At 57.0% G+C, this 20,632-nt stretch overlaps 1 protein-coding gene across 5 annotated transcripts in view; it reads left to right on the forward strand.

Annotated features, from left to right (window-relative positions):
- The window catches only part of ERI3 (ERI1 exoribonuclease family member 3), a 238,125-nt gene that overhangs the window by 214,614 nt on the left and 2,879 nt on the right, over positions 1–20,632 (forward strand). The gene's annotated exons all lie outside the window — the stretch shown is intronic.

The following is a 20,632-nucleotide window of genomic DNA, read 5'->3' on the forward strand; positions in this document are numbered from 1 at the left end:
GGATCGAGTCCCTCATCCTGTACATGTGGCCTGCATCCTTTGTTCCTAAATACATACATTTATATTTAGCCATGTTAAAACGCATATTGTTTCTTTGCACCCAGTTTATCAAGCGATCCGGATCACTCTGTATCAATCCTCTTCATTATTACTACTCCCCCAATTTTTTGTTATTTGCAAAGTTTGTAAGTGAAGATTCTGTGTTTTCCTTTCGGGTCATTGATAAAAATGTTAAATAGCCGAGAGCCAAGAATCGAGCCCCATGGGACCCCCACTGGAAACACATCTGCTCAGTGATGATTCACCATTTACAGTTATAGTTTGAGACCTATCAATTAGCCAGTTTTTTAATCCATTTACTATGTGCCATGTTCATTTTATATCTTTATCATTTTTAATCAAAATGTTGTGCAGCACCAAGTCAAAGGTCTTACAAAAGGTCTAAGTCTATTACATCAACACTATTACCTTATCAACCAAACTGTAATCTCGTCAAAAGGGGTATCAAGTTAATTTGAGACAGTATTTGTCCATAAACCCATGCTGATTGGCATTAATTACATTACCCTACTTTAATTCTTTATTAATTGAGCACCATATCAGCCACTCCATTATCTTGCCTAGGATTGATGTCAGGCTGGGTCATTCCATTTACCCTTTTTAAAAACTGGCACAACATTAGCTTTCTTCCAGTCTTCTGGAACTTACCCAGTGCTCCAAGACTTATTGAAAATCAACATTAACAATCCTGAGGGCTCCACAGCCAGCTCTTTTAAAACTCTTGGATGCAAGTTATCTTGACCTGCTGATTTTAAAATGTCTTAACTTTAGTAGCTGCTTAACACCCTTCTGAGATACTAATGGAACAGAAAGAGTGTTATCACCATATGGTGAGACTATATCATCTCTTTTTCCCCCCAGATATGGAACAGAAATATGTATTGAAGACTTCTACCTTTTTTGCATTATTATTCATAATTCTATCATTTCCATCTAGTAATGGACCAATCCCATTGTCAGGATTCTTTCTGTTCCTAATATATTTTTAACATTTCTTCTTATTGTCCTTAACTCTGATAGCGATAGAGTTCTCCTTGTGTCCCTTTGCTTCCCTTATCAACTTTCTACAATCACAAACTTCTGATTTATATTTATTATTGCACTTCCCCTTTCTTCCATTATTATGTTATTTTAAAAAATTATAGCTGGCTTCACTTACCCTCTAAACCAGGCCAGTTTTTTAACCAGTACAGCCTTCTTCCTCAGTTATGGATTGTGGCTTTTGGGGGTATCTTGTAAGGAGTTCTTAAATGATTTCCAGCTATCTCAAATTTTTTCCTCCCAGCTGATTTTGCTCATAATTGTTCCCAGCTTTATGAAATTTTTCCTATTAAAGCACCAAGTATTTATATCACTAGTCTGGACTTTATTCTGCTTGCACATTGTAAATGTGACCAAGTCGTGACCACGTGTTCCTGAGCTACCACTGATTTTGAGTTCTGTGATCAGTCCCTCTTTATCTGCTAAGACGAGGTGTCATAAAGAATTCCCCTGTGTTGACTGCAACACTTTTTGAGTTAGGAATTGAAGTCCCCACGATCACACAGCTTATAAAGGGATGCCTAAGGACTCCGTGATGGCATTCCCTTGTGCAACTCCAGTGGTCTGTAGCAGATACCAACCAGTGCCCTGTCTTGCTCTTTATCCGTTCGGACGCAATCCATAAGCATTTCCATTTTCTTCCAGCTTATCAGTGACTCAGCAACAGCCAATGCCATTTTTGATGTAGCCCCCCCCCCCCCCCCCCACCGCCCTTTGCCCACTTGCTCCTTCCCACATAGGCTATCAGCATTCATTTAAACTTTCCACAGCGTGAACCCGCCCACCAGGTTCGGTAACACCGACTAGATCAACTTATGCTCATAAAATGAGCAAATCCAGCTCCTCTTTCTTGTTCCTTACTCCTGGCATCAGGTCCCAGCAGTTCGGGAAGTCTTCTCTTCGGTCCCTTGATTAGTTTTGTTTTCACACCTCGATTTTGTGTCACTGAGTGCTAAAGTGGAAGCCAGATAAATTCAATGTAGAAACAAGGCCCATGTCTGTGGCTGAGAGCGGCTAACCACTGGACAAACTCCCAAAGGCAGTGGTGGATTCTCCATGCCGGGATGGCTTCAGCTCCAGCCTGGATGCTTTTTGGACGGTGCTGTAGCCACACATGAGTTATTGGGCTGAGGCACCTGGATGAAATCCCTCTGGCCGGTGTTCAGAGGTCAGACTAGATGGTATCTGGGCTCTTCTGCTTTTAAAACCTACGAATCTCTGAAATGCTTCAGGATCAGAAGCTGAACAGGGCCGGGCTAGCTGGGCTTCTCCTGGTAAGGAGGCTCAGTCCTCAAAGGTATTGAAGCACCATTTATTTAAATGGGAGTGAGGCCCTGAAATGCCTTTGAGTAGGTGGGCTGTAAAGGCGGGGGCGTGTGGAACCCAGGGCAGAGGGAGTTGGGCTTGCACGGACACCGGCGAGGAGGGTGTAACTCCAGCTGGTGCCGCTCTGCGTTACACACCTGCCCGGAAGGCTCCAGGGTGAGGAGATGTGCAGTGGGTCTGTGCTGAGAAGTGACACGTGCTGCCCGTACGATGGGTGCACAGCAGGGAGCTACTCCCCCCGGAAGGGCTACAGGCAGTGACCCGGCTCCTAGTGGGCCACTTTTCCTGGATGGAAGCCGATGGTTCAAATACAGGTGACACTCTCCTATCTTGCGCTGGGGAGGGAATAGATGTGGAGGCTAAGGAGCGGGGCCTGGACCCAGCTGCTAAGGTTGCACCTGCAATTTCTTTGCATCACGAGGCTGCTATTAGGGGTGAAATCCACCCTTGGGGAAAAGCTCTGCACCGGGCTGTGTACCGCTGATGTTCCATGTGAGCCCGAGGGTGGAAGTTCAGTGGTGCATATCCCAGGTGGGGATGCAGTCTGGCCGGCAGGAGCAGGGTTGGAGGCAGCAGGCTTGGGAAGTTTGGAGTGGAAAACGGCTGCTGCTCGGAGGCCAGCAGAGGTACCGAGAGGGGCTGTGGCACATGGAGCAGGAGTTGGGCAAACCCCACAGGAGCGCACAAGAGGAAGGGAGCCCAGCACACGCACGAAGCTGCTTGCACCCCCAGGGGCGTGCGTGGGAGAAGCCACAGGCATGCCCCAGCACCATCCGTGTGTGGGGTCTGGCGGGGGCCGTGTGGAGAGGGTTCTGGAGGGGCCCGGGGAAGTTGTGCGCAGTGTCTCTGGTGGCTCTCTCTGGTGGCTCTCTCGGAACGCTGTCTGTTACCCGGCGGGATTATGAGGAGTGAGCGTAATGCATCGGTAGTATGAATAGGGTTGTCTGGCTGATGGTGATGTATCGTTTTTCATTACCACCTCTCAAGCCCTCCCTGCTCCACGGGTGGAAATTCTATTTATTCCCTAATTTGTAAAAATTCCCTCCTTATCTGATACCAATCAGGGAGGGGTAATTGGCTCTCCAGGGCTAGCGGCTGGGGTCCTGATGAAGAGATATGTATGTCTGCTCCAGCTGTCCAGGCACCCTGGCCTGCTCACCAACCACCCAGGCTACAATTAATAATGATTTGCAATGGCAGACAAGCAATAACACAGAAAGATGTCCAGCCAGCCTCCTGCCCGCCCCTTCATTTCCTTGGGTAATATAAATGGCACGGGAGCGAAAATCCAGCACTATCAATTCTAAAATTAGTTATTCACCATAATAAATGCTTCCTTTATTGGTGCGTGCTCCCCCACAGCCTCTCTCTTCCGACCCCCCCATCTCACCAGCTACCTACTTCATTTGAGTCCTTATATGCAAATACTGTAATTTAGCGGGATGGTGAAGTTGATTTTCATGTTAACTTAATTACTTTGATTTATGAAAGGCTGGCATGCCGACATCGCTACATCATTATATTTCCTTCCCCTTCACCGTTAAAATCCCACTGGCCCCTTCCTCTCTTCTTTTCTCTTTTCTTTTCCTTTTTTTTCTCTTTTCTTTTCCTTTCTTTCTTTCCCAAGTTTAGTGTTTTATTAGCTGGTGTTAAGTGGACATAAGTCCTCGCCACAAATGCATGATGTGGAGGACAAATTCCCCGTTCTGCCTTGTTTAATCGTGCCTGGATAATGGATGTATAATTGACTCATTTGAATGCTTTTGCCTACAGGAGTGCATAGCATTAAATGTTTGATTGCCTTAATTTCCAAACACATCATTATCCCCTTCTTACCGCTCTTAATAAACACTTTATGAGGATTTTTTTTGTAAAGGAAAAAAAAATTCTCCACTCCTTGTACTTCTGTGAAGTGATAAACTCTAATTAAGTCTAATATTTAAAAATATGGTAATGGTGACTTGTTTGAATAAGTGGCCTGCATTTCCATAATTTCATTATTACGTAAAACACGCTAATTATTTGAAGTGCGCTTATTACTAAAAGAGAAATCGCCGTCTAATAAAGATGAAATTGGCTTTTTCCCCTTATTGCTGAGCATGTGGCTATCCTTCAATATCTGGTAGTTAGTCCTGGGAAGTGGGGGCTCATCCTGGGGGAAAGCGGAGAGCCGAGATGGCTTTGTTTGGCCAGGCACCCGGCAAAGGAATATCACAGCCCCAGAGCTGTGAACCGGGAGTGCTGCGGGATCCGCTCTGAGAACAGGTGTAGCCCACAGGACCGCAACAGGCAAATAACTGGTGCTTATCACAGGGACCCGTTTCCATGCAGCTCTCAGTCCCCGGGGCGTTTACTTACCCCCGAGGAAGTCCCCTGACCAGACATGGGGCCTGTCACTGGGATTTCCCAGCCACACCAAGCAATCGGGGCTCAGATCCAGACAGGCTGAGTTTGTCACAGTGTAATGTGTCCTACAGGTGACTTGCCAGAGACAGGGGTGGGCCTGTTTTTTATGCATTATGCTTGTCAGAGAGGCCAGAAAGTCTGTCTCCCTTCTACCCAGCTGTGTTTTCCCCCTTACTTGGCTTTAGCCTTGGGTACTTCCCCGTTCCACTGGAGGCTTGCTGGTAGCCTAGAGGGTTGGCGTGACAGCTTCCCCTGGCGCTGCAGGTGGGCAGGGTGCTGGCTGCTTAGCACAAAGTACTTTCTTCCCGGCAGTTCTCAGGTGGCAGCACTAACAAGAGTCAGTGTTAAGCTGAGTCCTGTCTGACCTGGGGGGTTGTTTGTACAGATTCCTAGCACAGAGAGGCCTGCAGCCCCCTTTGGGGGTGAATGAACAATGTCTGTCTGCAGCGCCCATCAATCGGGTGCCCAGCCCCACAGCATCTGGGCGCTGTGGCACTGGGCAGGGCATGGGCATGCAGCGGGCCTCTTCCCAAGGCGTGTGCCATTCTTCGCAAACATGCCCATCGGTGCCCGAGATTCTCTCGCTCCCTGAAGGCATCAGTGAGTTCGGCTGGGAGAGCAAAGGGAAGCAGAGGAGGCCAGCCCCCCCCGCATCCCCCTGCACTGCAGGGAACGGTCGCTGCCCCCCCCCCTGCAAGCCAGCGAGTGCCAGAGGAGCCAGCTGTTCAGGAGGGCGAGGGACGGACGTAGGGGGAGGTGTTTGTGAACACAGGACAGTGTGTGGGGCTCTGCTTCCACCCCCCACCGCAGCTGGGGCTCTGTCTCCGGGTCGTTTGAACCCCACTTGCCCGTTCGCTGCTGGGGGGGTGGAGGGGGACGGCTCGACCATCAACTCCCGACTGACTCCTGTAGTGGGAGTGGGCGGCTGCCTGATCTCTTCCCTCAGAAGCACCATGGGGCAGGGGCGGGTGAGCCAAGCACCTCCTGGCTCGGGGGGCGAGCAGGAAGGAAGTGGGACCGCATGTAAACAAGAGATGGCAGGAGGAAGCAGGTTGAGTCCGGTGCGGAGCGGCCGTCTTCCTCAGCTGCCCGTCACCCCCAGCTGTATCCTGGCCCGGGGCCAGCAGCTCGGTGCATTGTTACCCCCGCATAAGAGAGCCGCAGAGAGCAGCTGCCGACCTCGTGCTGGCCGTCCTGGGGGGCTGGTGTGGGAAGTGGCCAGCAGCCCCTGCCACAGCCTCCACGGCTGGGAACGGGGCAAGGGGGGCTGTCTGGGGGGCGTTACATTGGGTCGGTATTGGCCTCCCAGGGGGAACGGGGCAGGGGCTGTCTGGGGTCGTTACGGTGGGTCAGTATTGGCTCTTCACGGGGAACCGGGCCGGGGGCTGTCTGGGGGGCGTTACGGTGGGTCGGTATTGGCTCTCCCACGGGGAACGGGGCAGGGGCTGTCTGGGGGGCGTTATGGTGGGTCGGTATTGGCTCTCCAATGGGGAACCGGGCCGGGGGCTGTCTGGGGGGCGTTAAGCTGGGTCGGTATTGGCTCTCCAGGGGAACGGGGGCAGGGGGCTGTCTGGGGGGCGTTACGGTGGGTCGGTATTGGCTCTCCCAGGGGGACGGGGCAGGGGCTGTCTGGGGGGCGTTACGGTGGTCGGTATTGGCTCTCCCACGGGAACCGGGCCGGGGGCTGTCTGGGGGGCGTTACGGTGGGTCGGTGTTGGCTCTCCCAGGGGGAACGGGGCAGGGGGCTGTCTGGGGGCGTTACGCTGGGTCAGTGTTGGCTCTCCCAGGGGGAACCGGGCCGGGGGCTGTCTGGGGGGCGTTACGGTGGGTCGGTGTTGGCTCTCCCAGGGGAATGGGGCAGGGGGGCTGTCTGGGGAGGCAGCTCCACAGAATGGGTGTGGACTTCTGGCTGTGGGGGTCTCCGAGACTCTCAAGCAGGGGGGTGCTGTAGGCGCTGTCACTGGCTGCTCCAGCCCCCAGCAGGACATGCGGCGCTTAGCCCAGATCGGGGCGCGGGGCAGGGGAGCGCAGGGGCTGAGCCCTCCTTCGCGTGGTCTAGTTGCACAGACCCCGGTGAGCTCACGGATTTGGGAGAAAGCAGCCAGTGGGGCTCAGCTTGTGTCTCAGCCTGGCGCGGCGTCCCTCCCTCCGCCTGTCCTGCGAATGCCCAGACACCGCAGTGAGAGCCGGGCCTGGCTTTTGGATGCATTGTCCTGCCAGGCACGTCCAGCCAGCAGCCAGGGAGACTCCCCCAATAGACCACCCGCCCTGCCTGCCCTGGGGGGCTATGGGAGAGGTCTGAGTGCAGGGTACAGGGGGTCTCCAAAGGGAAGTGGGGAGGCAGTGCATTAATATCCAAGGTGAAATTACCCCTGTACCCAGGGCTGGGTGGGGGAACCAACCGCTGAGCCTCTGCGCTCGCCCGTGGTGCAGGGGGCCATTTCACCCCAGCATCTGTCTTCCCATGAGCGCAGTCAGGCCTCACCTAGGCCATGAGGCGCCCGTCCTCCCCTCCTGCCTGAGTCTGCCTCCTCTGCAGGGACGCAGAGGGGGGAGGGCGTCCTCCTCCCCACCCCACAGAGGGAAAGCAGCAGCAGGTTTGCCCCGAACGCCCCTTTGGAGCAGGACCGGGGGGGGGGCCCAGGGATGGCGCTCAGATGAAGTCAATAGAAAACTAATTTCTGTTCTGCGCAAAGAAATGAGGTGTGTGGCAGTAATGTAATTGCAGCTAATGAGGTAAGTTATTCTTAATATCCTGAGCGCTCACTGGCAGCTCCACCCAATCTACCTACCAGCTGTCCCGGGGCACCCTGTCTGCCAGCAGAGAGAGGTTATTAGACCCATTCGTTTGCGGGGAGGTGGGCCAGGTCACCCCCCTTCTCTCCTCCCCACTCCTCCTTCATGGTTCCCGCCAGCGACGGTCCCACCATGGGCATCGCTTTGGCTGGGAATGGCCCTGGGAACCACCCTTGGAGGTCCCAGCACCAGTGAGCGCTGTTCCTGCAGCAGCCAGAGGGGGGTGCTCTGCAGCAGCGGCACCCAGTCTTTGCCACTGCCTCCCCCGCAGGCCTGGGGAGCTCCACGCCCACACTCAGCCCTCCCCTACGGTGCTGCCTTTCGTGGGGTGAGGAGTTGCAAGTCTGTTGGCTTCCCGCTGTCCCCGTCCTGACAGGCACTCGCTGCGGAGACCTGCTGCTGCTGCCTTCAGCAGGGGCCTGCCCTGCCCTGGCTTCCCCAGCTGAGCATGGCCCACTCAGCTTCCGGGTGGAGGCAGCTGAAGGCCAGGGGTGCGCAAGTGGGTCAGAGCAGCCTGGGCTCTGCACTGAGAGCCCGACACAGGCAGGTGGTGCCAGGCAAAGTGGCTGTTCTCTGCCCAGCAATGTTGCCCTCCCAATCCCAGAGGGAACGTTGGCCAGGACGCCTGGGTTCTCCCCGATCCCTGGTGGGGACTCTGACACTCCCTTCGAATAGTGCCCTGGGATCGAGCGATGGTCTCGGGATCTGGCCCACAGAGCCCTGGGATGGGTAATGGGGCAGAGACGACTTTGCTCTGGTAGTAAACAGCTCCATTCACACAGGTCTGTTAGCGCTGGCAAAGCCCCAGGAAGGGAGGTGGTGCAGGAGTGACACCTGAGAGAACATGCAGCTCCGTGCACTTCTCCCTGCTGCAGGCAGCTTGCTCCGGGGAGACGGGGGGCTCCCACAACAGCTGGGTCTGGCTCCGTATCTCGCCCCATGCAACGGAGCCCAGCAGGAGGGTGGATGCTGCCCAATACTTGCTGTTAGCAGCTGGCAAGTGGCGCAGGCAGGAGTGAAGATGATTCGTAAACTGACAGACCAGAAAAAAACTGTGCAATTGTCAGCGCGCGCAGCCGGCTGGGGACGGTGTCGGCTGGGGCAGGGTCTGGCACCAGTCCGGCCCCCCCAGCCGTGCTCAAGGTGATCTGGATTTGGGGTGACAGCAGGAGGATGAAGGGAGGCTGGGGCGGGCAGCCCTGTTCCCGCTGCCGAGGAGCTGTTCTACAAAGGCAGCGGTGGTATTATTCATTACCAGTAATCTGCCATTATAACATTGACAAATGGTCCCCGGGCACCTGAGCGGCGGTTCCTGTACAGACCATAAAGCATGGGGACAGTTTAAATATGGACCTGCTCAGTGCGGGGCTCGGGGTGATCCGTCTTCCCAGGTGGAACGCGTGTGGCAGGGCTTGGCCATAGGGGCTGGACACCTCGAGAGCTCGTTCTTGCTGGGGCAGTGGCCGGGCCCCCTGTGATTTCCGAGCCCACTGCCTGCGATGGGGTTCGGTATGTCGCCGCACCACAGGGGCAGCTGCCCTGGCATAGCATGGTGCAGCCTCGCTCTCCCTCCACAAGCCAGCTGAAGCCCCGGGCACCGTGCTGCCAGGCCAACGCCATGGCATGCAGGGCAGGGTCTGGCCAGGGGTGTTTGGTGCAGGTGTCTGGCTCCGGGACGGGTGATCCAAGCTGTAGCTCGCGCCCAGGGAGTAGGGTCCATCAGTTGAGCCCCTTCTCTTCTCTCCCAGCCCCCAGTGGAGCCTGACACCTGAATGGCTGTACCTGCAGCATCGGAGGTTGGAGGGGTGGAGGGACTTCACCTCCCTGTTGCAGCTACCTTGTGCCCCTTCCTGCCCTCTGGGCACTGGAGCAGCATCTCCGGAAGTACTGAATCACGACAGCCCAGCTGCAGCCCGTGAAGTATGTGGGTGGGAGACCTCCACGGAGTGTCTAGACGAGTCAGGATGTGCTGTTTGCAACTCGGGAATCAGTGCTGGCCCCAGCCCCACTCTGGCACTAGGGGGCGCTGTGCTGCCGTCTTTGGGCTGAGACGTTACCCTGGTGTCTTGACGACTTGTGGTCATTAAATATCTTGGCACTTTTCATAAGCATGGGAGCACTGACCCAGGGGTCCCTGATAAATTCCAGACAGGTCGTTCTGTTCTGCCTCTCTGAACTGCCCCTGCAGGTTCAACTGAATAGAGAATCATTTCTCACGTCCAGCCTACACTGTTGGGTAGTGGTGCTGTACATTGTTCAACAGCTGCCACCTTCCACCCAGGGGTGGCTGCATTGCAGTGGTGGGGGAAGAGATCCTAGCTACCAGACAGGCTGTTTGGGTTTGTAAAGCTCCTCGGGAGAAAAGGTGCTGTATGAATCTGAGCTATTAGTCATTGGAGACTCAGGAGTTCTCTCACCGAAGCACACGTTCCCTCTTCCCCTGGAGGGCTCTGCGTGTACAGTTGCATACTGCTCGTCTATAGGTCCCAACCTCATGGCCCCCGTGCGGCTGCAGCTGTGAGGTCACAAGTCCCAAGGGAGTAATTCACCATGGAGTGGGCACAGCACAGTTCAGTCCCATGTGAAGGGGCCGAGTCTGTCACGTTGGCCTGGCAGCACCCTGCGGGAGGCCCACAGGGGCACACCTGGGTCTGGCTTTAAAAAACAAACTCCCTGGGCCAGATTCTGAGCTCCCTCATGCTGGTTTGACAACAGTGGAGTTGCTCCTGATTTCCACTGGCCTGATGGAGATCAGCATCTGGCTCTGTGTGCCAGGGGCCTCAGGGGTGAAACATGTAATGGCAGGATATGGGCTGACACCCAGAAGCCTCAAACGCCCTTCTCTGGTGCTGGGACTGGCTGAGAGCATAGAGTGTCTGTGGAGATGGGAGAGCAGGAGCGCCTGTTCTCGCTGTCGCAACATGTGAACCAGGAGGCATTCTGTGAAAGGTGGCAAATTCAAACCCTCGGCTCATAGTGTGCCTGTGGAACTCACCGCTACAGGATGGCACTGAGGCCAAGAACTTAGTGAGATTCAAAGAGGGCCTGGACGTGGATCACAAGAACAGATGGAGGTGTTACCTTGGCAATGCTAAAAAAAAGCAGGGTTGGGAGGGATAATCATCTCCTGCTCCAGGGTTTAAGCCAGTCTCTAGCTCATCGAGCCCAGGATGAGACCCAGATCGGCTCGCATCTGCATGGCGCAGGTTCTTACACCTTCCTCTGCAGCACATGGGGTTGGCCAGTGTCAGAGACGGATACTAGGCTAGATGGACTCAAGTCCGGCAATTCCTAGGTATCCCCAGGTGGTTTGGCCTGGGCCTAGGGGTCGGAGGGGGGTGGTTCCCTGAGATGGGACAAACCCAGAGAGAGGGCAGCAAAGTAAAGCGATAGGAGCCTGTCCGAGTAACCCCGCGCTGACCCCATTCATACACACCACACAACAGCCCCTAAATCAATTGCATCTTATTATTACAATATCAATATACAATATTCCTACAATAACACCATTGATTTTCTCGTCAGAGGCTGCACCCACGGCTGCTTTAAAGAGGAGGGAGTTAATAGTGGCCTCATTAAAAATCTATAGATTGCCCCCTCCCCCAAAAAGAAAAAGCCGTTTATATTCATTAGGGCTATTGAATATAAAGTAATATGTTTGTGTAGGACATTGGAGTAATGTGATAATCCGTCCGTGTATCAGGGAGAAATCCACTTAGCTGCCCTGTCAGCTTGACAAGAAGAATGTGCCCATAAAGTCAGGAATACATTGAGGGGAAGAGCATGTGTGTATGCGTGCGTGTGTGTGTGCGTGTGTGGGTTGGGCACCAGGTGTGTGTGTGTGTGAGTGAGTGCATGTGTGTGTGCGTGCGTGTGTGGGTTGGGCACCAGGTGCGCGTGCATGTGTGGGTTGGGCACCAGGTGTGCATATGTGTGTGTGTGCACTTGCGTGCGTGTGTGTGGCATCATCGTGTTTGTGCATGTGCGTGTACGTACATGTATATGTGGCACCAGGTATGGGTGTGTGCATGTGTGTACATACATGTGTGTGGCACTAGTGTGCATGCATGTGTGTGTGTACGTGTGGCACCAGGTGTGCATGTGTGTACATACATGTGTGAGTGGCACAAGCTGTGGGTTCGTGCATGTACGGCCCCAGGCTAAGAGATGAGAAGCCGGCAGTCACAGCAGTGACAGTGCCGGGGCCTGGTTTACACCCGGGTACGTCTGGGGTGAGTGCACCGGACTCAGAGGGGCAGAGTTGGTCACTTTGGGTGAAACAAGGCCTAGGGCCCGCTCAAGTCCAGCCCATGCCCTGGGCCCAGGCTCAAGCAGAGCCTCGCCTTGCGCTGGGCGCTGGGCCCTGAGCCCAGAGTAGTTTCACCTTGGAGAAGGCCCAGCCCTGCCCCACGGGAGCCCTCTTATGGGTTCCCAGCCTCCGGGCTGTGGAGTCCCCAGGCAAACACTAGGGGGAGCCCTGGCGAGTGAGAACGGGATGGGTGGGATGTGGGGCCAGCCCAGGGGAAGCGGCGGGGGCGGGGGTGGGATACCCAGAACCTGGCTGGGGAAGGGGCAGTTACTGAGCCATGTGCCTGCTTCCTGCACAGACTGAGCCTGTGGGAAGATGGGGCAAAGACAGGGCTGGTGCACGGTGCAGGACCATAGGTTGCATGTCGCAGGGGCACGGGCACACTCGTGTTTTGCAGAGTCCTCCCCAGACAGCTGGGGCGGGCTCAAGTGAACTGGTGCCCACAATTCAGGATGGGTGGTGACAGAGTGCAGGGGGTCAGAGAAGAGCCGCGGGAGTGATTCGAGGGTTAGAAAACCTGCCTTGGAGTGACAGACGCAAGGAGCTCAGTCTGTTCAATGTAACGAAGAGCCGGTTCAGGGCTGACTTGATCCCAGTCCACACTGAAAGAAATATTTACTCAGGGACTCTCCGGGCTAGCAGAGACACGGCTAGCACGAGCCAGTGGCTGGGAGCTGAAGCTAGACAAATTCAGACTGGGAATAAGGCATCGGTTTTTAACAGTGAGGGTCATTAACCATGGGACGATTTCCCCAGGGTCGTGGTGGATTCTCTGTCCCTGGCCATGTTTAACTCACCAGTGGCTATTTCTCTACCAGACTTGCCCTAGGAGCTATTGTGGGGAAGGTCTCTGGCCTGTGCTATGCAGGAGGTCAGACTAGCTCCCCATGAGGGTTCCTTCCGGCCTGGGGATTTGGGGATCGGTGACGCCTGTGTATGGGAGAGACGTCTGAGCTCCTCACTACAGCTTCCCAGCAGCCTCTCAGACGCAGGCAACGAGTGGCCCGGCAAGCTGTGCTCTGCGAGGCCCAGGCTGGAGTCCTGGCACACCAGGCTTTGCTTCCCCGCCTTGCCCCCAGGCCTGCAAAGCAGCGCGTGCCCCTAAGGGATGGGGCAGCTGAAGACATGCCCAGAGGAGAGCAGGTGAATGCAGAACCTGTGCCACTCTAGTAAACCCTGAACCTTTTCCACCCGTGACTGCTCCCAATCCCTCGCCTCCCCCAAATTAATAGGACAAGAAACTGTCAAAGGAGTCCACAACCCCCCCAAAAACCCTCCCCCAAGCAGAGATTTCCCGGGGATGGGAGACGAGCCAGACTCCATGGACCCACTAGGCACTTGGCAGAGCCGATCCATTAGACATGGAAGGTGCCCAGATCCTCCGATGATGGGCATCAGCGCAGAGGCCTATGAGCTGCCTGTATTTCGCATTCAGGTTTAGGGGCATCAGGGTCCTGCTCTCAGGAGGTCTGTGTGTGTCACAGGTGTGTTCTCCCTACCCCTATGAGAAGGGCTTGCCTGGCTGTAGAGTGGCCGCAGCGTAGTAATGGCACGGGGGGCATCACAACCTTCCCAGCAATGGCACCAGAGCGAGAGGCGGAAGAGCTGGAGAGCGTGGCTGCAGAGTGGAGAGGGTTTCCAGGCTCTGGGTGGGATGCTGAAAGCCCCGGAAAGGGTCGCAGCTGTTCTCTGGGTGCCTGCCCCACTTCGTCTGGGCACTCCACTGCCTCCCCCTTCGGGGTGTGGTGTGCCCGTGGCTCTCCATGGCCGTCAGAGCGGCTGCCAGCCTGTGGGCTCACCCGAGGAGGGGGTGGCGCACAGAGAAAGCCATCCCACCAGTGTGCTCCCAGGTTGTCAATTGCCATTTTTGGCACAGAAATGCCTTGTGCTGGGCACCGCTGGGCAGCCTTGACGGATTCCATAGCGCCGATAATTCCCCAACCAGCCTCTGACAGGTTTGTTTTAAAAGCCGCTTTGGTTTTTTTCCTTTGGAGTTTATGAAAATCTCCTGCTCTAATATCCCGAGAGCCAGCCTATAATTCTGTTATTAAATCAATCGGAGCGGATTACATTGTAAAATCAATAGCCGGCTGTAATTGCATATTAGAAAGTTGGTCTGTTGTTGGGGAGGTTTTTTACATGGGTAATTGTAATACGCGTGTTTACCTTAGCGCTGGTTTGGAATCAGCCGAGCTAAATGACTTATGGCAGGCTTTGCACTCCAGCATAATCACAGGCTTGTGTTCTTAGGGGTGTGCGTGGGGGGGGGTACTGCTCAGGGGGGACCCGTCTCATGTCTGTATCTCATGGATCTGCCCGAGCCGCAGCGAGCCTGGAGAAAGGCCGTGGTGAAGCCACGGGCAGCCTCCCTCCGAGCTCTAGGGACCTGGTGCTAAAGGAAGTTGTGGCTCTGGGCGGAATTTGCGGCATCTTCCTAAGAGGACGGAGCAGGGGTTCATAGAGCAGATCCCTGTGATCACTAGTCTGATCTGCATAACATGCTGGAGCATCATCCTTCGCTGCCAGGGGCTGCCGGGCAGGACGCCCGTTCACCGTTAGTTAATGCACTCGTTAGTGATTTGGAAGTGGGGAAGTGCAGCATACAGGCAGTGCAGGGTTTTGGCTGGAGGCTCGAGCACAGGACGGGGGCCCTGACGAGGCACCGCTGGCCGTGCCATGGGGTCTGGGGTTTGGCTGCATGTCGTCCCAGTGGCATCCGTCTGCCCCAGCCCAAAGCGTGGCTCCAGCGCCAGAGCTCTGAGTGCCCTGGGTTTGTATCTGCACCAGGGTAGGGTTCGGTCTTTGGGCAGGGAATAACGGCTGGGGGGTGGGTTCTGGATACGGCTGCTGCGTGGGTACCTCACTGCAGGGCCTGCCCGGGGAGTCCAGGAAGCCTCTAGAACAGCTTGGGAAGGGAGGCTCGAGACAGTGCCAGGTACACGGCCACAGTGTCCCCAGCAGACCCGCTCGACCGGCCCTAGCTGGAGCGGGGAGCGAGGCCAGGCCTGTCCGCGGGGCACTGGGATTCCAGCCAGGCCAGATTCTCTCTCCTGTTGGTACCAGCATGTTGAGCTGGCCGCTGGGAAGAGCTTAGCACGCAAGCCTGGTCTCCGGGCTAGCTCCCCTGGCCTTTTCCTTGTGTCCCTGGCTGGCTGGGCCTCCAGCGTGTGATGTGGAGCGTGAGCCAGGCTCAGCAGCAGATCGCACTCCCCAATGGCTTCTCAAGGCTGGCATGAGCCGTTCCTTCCCAGCACCTGGCAGGTGCCTTGTGTGGGGCCGGGGGAGCAGCTGGCTGGGGCTTTCCATGGGGCCTGGCATACCCCTTTTCAGGGAGCAGTGGGCATGTTTCCTGACCCAGGAACTGAACCCTGCTGTGCCTTGGGACCGAGCCGGGCGCTCGGATCGGGGGCACTGTGCCGGGAGCAGTCAGTGTCGCGGCTTGGCCAGGGTGTGGGTAACGCTCCATTGGACAAAGGAGCTTCTCCCTCTAGCTTGGGGCCCTCAGGTCGAGGGGGAGAGATGGCGAGGGCATCAAGTGGCCTGTGCTCCCAGCCCTCCCTCGCGTGTGCGTGGGACGAGAATAGGCTGTCGAGCTGTCCTGCGGCGACCCAGAAGCGCGGGTGCTAGCCTCTGGGCGGGCTGTCGGGAACCCGGGCACAACCCTCTCCGTGGCTGTGTGTTCTCTACTCGAACCCAGGACCACGGGCGAACTCCTCCGGCGCTGTAACAGCCTCACCAAGGCATCCCATGTAGTCCCCTTGGGGGTCCAACCCGTCTCACCACCCAGGGGAGCTGCCTTGGTGCCAGATGGGCCCTTACACCAGAGATCACAGCAGCATTCAGGGTCCTCCCCATCCCAAAGGACCCAACTCCTGTCCCAGGTCCACAGGCCCTTCCTCAGGCCTAGGTACCAGGCCAGCCTATTCTCTTCTTCATTTTCCTCTTGCCGTCTGGAGGGCATTTCCCTGCCACCTGCCTGTTCCATCCCTGCTCTGCCGAAAACCCTGGGGTCCAAACCGGTGCTACCTGCAGTGCAAGGGGGAAGCCCACATCACGTCCAGGGGCAGGATCTGCTTCTCCGTTCCTGCCCGTACTCGGGAGACCAGGGTCTCCGCCTCAGGATATACCTTATGTCCGCTTATGTCCCTGGAACTGGCATTGGATCCTGGCCGGGGAACCCCCCTGCGCATCAGGCTGTGCAAATGAAGAGCACTCCCCCACCGCGGAGCCTCCATCGGGCACCAGTGCCACGGACCCCATGCTGGGGCCTGGCCACAGACCAAGGAAGCATGCGCATAAGCGTGGCAGTGAGTCTAAGAAGGATTCGGCCCCGGCCCCGATGGAGCCACGTGTTCCAAGTCTCACAAGAGTGAGAAACGGTCACACCGATGGCCAGATCTGCCCGTACCAATCACGGATTCTACGACTCCACCAGCTCTGACTGCACCGAGTCCGGGAAACGGTCCCCAGACAGATGCAGTTCCCGGCACCGGCAGCGTCCAGCAGCCCTGTTGGCCCGTGGGAGACCTGGAAGCCCCCCGAGTCCCCAAGTGTTGTTTGCACTGGAGGGACTCCGGTCTCCACAGGCCCCAAGCCGATCCCCAAGTCGAAAAGACACTTCCCATGCTATGTTCCTGCTGCCCCCCGTTCCAGCGGGTCGAACGGCTCCACCACTTGGCGAGATTTCTGACTCTGATGCTACGGATCCGACACACGCCACCGCTCCTGTTCCCAAAGCGTGACTCCCAGGAGGTTCCGGCAGCACCGGGCAGTTCCCCACCTTCTTAACCACGGAGTTGGTATCTGGCACCCTGCTCACGGGCTACAGAACAGCAGGGTCAAACGGCGCTCGTGGGCCCAATAATCACCCTGGGAATGGTCCCGCTCGGTTGGGGGGACTCCCCCAGGTCACCACCACAACCCTCGTCGGGTAGGTGCTCCGAAATCGCTCTTGATGGCGCATCGGTTAGCCCGACCCCAACAGTACCAACAGATCCGGAGAATCATCCGTCGTCTTCTCCAGGCGCAGCCCCTCTTCAATCCCCTGCTCCCACTGGAGACTTATCGCCAGTGCCGAAGAATTGCTGCAGAGAGTGTGCAGGGGAGCATGCAGGCACCGAGTGTGTGTGCGCGCGCCCTGGGTACGTGTGCGTGTAAGCGTGTGTGCACGCCCTGGCGTGTGACACTCGTGCGTCGCTCTGAAATGCAGGGGCCGTGCGCTGTGCCAGCAGCCGCCTGATGGAATAATCCTTCCCCCCAGCTTCTTCACGCCTCGCCAGGCGTGGTGTAAATAACCACACTTCTCCCTCAGCCTCGGCACGGCTGCACGCTGCCCGTGAAACGGCACGGCCGCCCGACTGCCTTCCACCCACGGGCACAGCGCTCCGCCGGCCGACCCACTGCCGAGAAACACCCTCCCCTGCGCCCCTCTGGCTGATGTCATCACGCTGACGTCAGAGTGGGGGGCACTTCCCAGAACCCCAGCCTGAGTTGGACGTGGTTTAACCCAATTGGAGAGCAGCATGCAGATGAAGTCTAGCCAATGCTTTGATGATTGGCTGAGCTGCCTGTGATGTCACAGTCTCCCCATTGAACAAGGCGCCTGGATGCTGGTTTCTACGTTTTTCCCGATATTCTGTTTTTCTCGCCTTTCTAGGCCGTCTCTGAAGGAATAACGAGGAGCTTGGCTCAGGCCACCTCTCCAGCCACTGCTGGGCTCTCAGCCGCCTCGTTATCCCCAGGATACAGGGGGAATTGAGGCACTGCCGCGCCCTGTGGCAGAGCCGGGAATGGACCCAGGTCTCCGGTCCCAGCCCCGCCTCGCTCATTTCTAAGCGGGGACCCTTCTCTCATTGCAGGGTTCGGCGCTCTGTGAAACGCAGCAGGGAAACTGGCCGATAACAGCACTTTGCGTACCTGGGGATCCGAGCGTGCTTGGCAGACATCCTGGGGGGTTCTATGTCCTCAGCCCCAGAGTACACATGGGGAAACCGAGGCACAGAGTGGCGGCTGTGCAGAGCCAGGCATACAGCCCAGAACTCATTCACAGCTGTTACAGCCTGAAGAAACCCCTGTGGCCATTTGGTCTGACCTCCTGTGTAGTCCAGGCCGGAGCCCATCCTGCATGGCTGCGCCCGGCCCATCCGGCTAGAGCAGAGCCTGTGGAAAGAGATGCCTAAATCCTGGCCCAGCAGCCTTGGTTGACCCACTCGGTGACATTCCTCCCAGAAGAACAGGCATGCCGTGTTCCTGCCCTTTGCATTCACTTGCCCCCCCACACCTCGGAGCTGGGGGGGGGCATCCCTGGCACAGATCCCAGGGCGTGGAAAGGGGACAGGGCAGCTTCCACCTGGCTCCTGGGGAAGGGATCTCTTCCTCCAGCCCCATCGTCGGGGTGTCGCTGGTAACCAGAGGGAGACAGCTGGCTGATGGTGGCCCGTCCCTGTGAAAGGGAGGGGAGTAGGGGCTAGTGGTTAGAGCAAGGTACCTGGGTTCCAGTCCTGGTGCTGCAGTGGATTTGCTGTTTGACTGGGGCTCTCTGTGGACCGGGGCTCCGGCCCGGCCCTGGGGAGGGGGAGCGTGAAGGGAATGGCTGTAAAGTGCAGGGTGCCTGGGCTGGGACGGCTGTACTCCGTGATTCCCCAGCAGCGAGGGGGTGCAATCCTTCCGCTGGGCTGGGGGTGGTCCCGGTGCAGCCCTGTCTGTGAGCCACCAAATGAGCATTCGGTTTATTTCTTCCAAGGGGGCAAGTTCTCCCCGTGTTCTTTAAGTAAGAGCAATTGGCAAAGGCCTCAATTGTGCACACACACCCCCTTCACCCCCCCCATAAACCTCTCACTTGGGACAGAAGCTGTCTGAATTCCCAGCACAGACAGGCTGCCCGTCTGCCTGAGTCCTTCTGCAGTGCCCATGCCCATAGCATCGAGCCTCCGTGTCGTGCCCTGCTTGGCCTGCACCCATGGATGGGCGGAGGGGAGTTAGCTCAATCCCAGCAAGAGGGAGAAGTGGGTGAATGTGGGGGAGGGGGAAGGACCTGAATCCTAGAGGGGGGTGTAGGGCTGTGTTTGGGGGAGGGGCGCCAGGCTCCAATCCCCCCGTCAGTCGTGCCAGGCATTCCTGGCTGTTCAGAGGCTGGGGGGATGGGTTGGCCATTCAGGACGAGCTTGGGGCCGGGCGTTGGAGCAGGACTGGCTGCCCCGGGCTGGGCTGGGCTGGGCGGGGCTGGTGGGTTTCCTGGTGGCGTGTCCCAGCTTGTGTCGTTCCAGGGGTGGCACCATTAGCGTCACCAGGCAGCTGTGTCTGACCTAGGCAGAGGCCCTGGGGCTCCAGCCGGGCGGATCCAGCCAGGTGGGGGGCACGAAATGATCCCACAGACCAGTTCAGTGCCCGGGAAGGAGCCCAGCTGGCCAGGGAGTCACTGCGCAATCGCACTGCTGCACAGAGCCCTGCATCCCTGGCCCTCGCTCCCCGCCCGGGCCACAGTGGGAGGCAGAGTCCTTGCCTGGCTCTGCAGCTGGGAAGGGCAGCCTTGAGGACGTGATGGGGTGCAGGGGGCTCCCCCCGACTCCGGGCAGGCAGGGTTTTACCAGTGGTGTTGGCGGGTGCCCAGAGCACCCAGAGCTCACACCCCATGCTGCACAGCTCCCCATAGCTTCAGCACCCCCAGACGCTCACCCCAGGGTGCGCAGCCAGGGCCGCTCTGTCCTTCCGGAGCCGGCCCGCCTTCCCCCGCCAGCACCCGAAGGGTTAAGTGGAGCCCCGGTGGGTTAGCGGGGAGATCGAAGCCTCTTCTCATTGCTAAGTGGCTGTCGGTGGCACCGGGCAGCAGCGGGCAGGGCTCTGCCTGATCCCGGCACACAGCACTCTGTCACCAGCCCGGCTGCTGTCTCCGAGACAGTGAAATATGGGCACAATTAGCCCGGATACAGTTCAATTATGATAAACAGCGTTTGCACCCTTTAAGCCGTGATTAAAAGGCCTCCTCCCATTGATAGAGAGACCTAATTTCACATTATTATCGCTCCAGCTTGGTTATAAAGCACTCCCTGGATTTACCCTCCTGAGATGAATGTGGAGGCTTCTTTATCATTTACACATCAGTAATGATGTGGCTTTCCCTCGCCCAGAACATCCATCCGCGGTGCCGAGGTGGGGGCTGTGCCCCCCCTCACCCCCCGCCGGCGTGGCATGCTCTCCCCACGGCAGCCAGGCCCCGCTGCCACACGCAAGTGGGCAAAGTCACCCTTACGGTAACAGCTTGATAAATGGCCGGGCGGTAATGAAATGGAGACATCAAGGCGTGGGGCGAGGAAGAGAGAGTGGTAATCAGAGGGAGTGGAGCTGTCCCGAATCGGAGGGGAGCGGGAAGAAGGATCGCCTCTCTGCTGTGTGCTGTCAAGGGAGAAATTACACATTTACTCTTGCTTTTTCTTAAGGAGACGGCCCTCATAGATCAAAACATGGATTTACAAGCCAATTTTCAACATGAAATATAGACACCAGGAATCAATTTAAGCCTGGCTTCTATTTTAGCAAACGGTGCCTGCGTTTAGTCCCAGGTAAATAACACAAGCAGGCACCGTTCCTCCCGCCTCGCCGCCCGCAGCCTCTCTGCTCCAGCACCACCACAGCTCCCCGGTGCCGAACCCACCGCCGGCAAAGGGCAGCACTGTCCTCGCCAGCCCAGCCCTGCTC

The sequence above is a fragment of the Dermochelys coriacea genome, chromosome 8 (genome assembly GCF_009764565.3).
Source record: "Dermochelys coriacea isolate rDerCor1 chromosome 8, rDerCor1.pri.v4, whole genome shotgun sequence".
Classification (NCBI taxonomy): Eukaryota; Metazoa; Chordata; order Testudines; family Dermochelyidae; genus Dermochelys; species Dermochelys coriacea.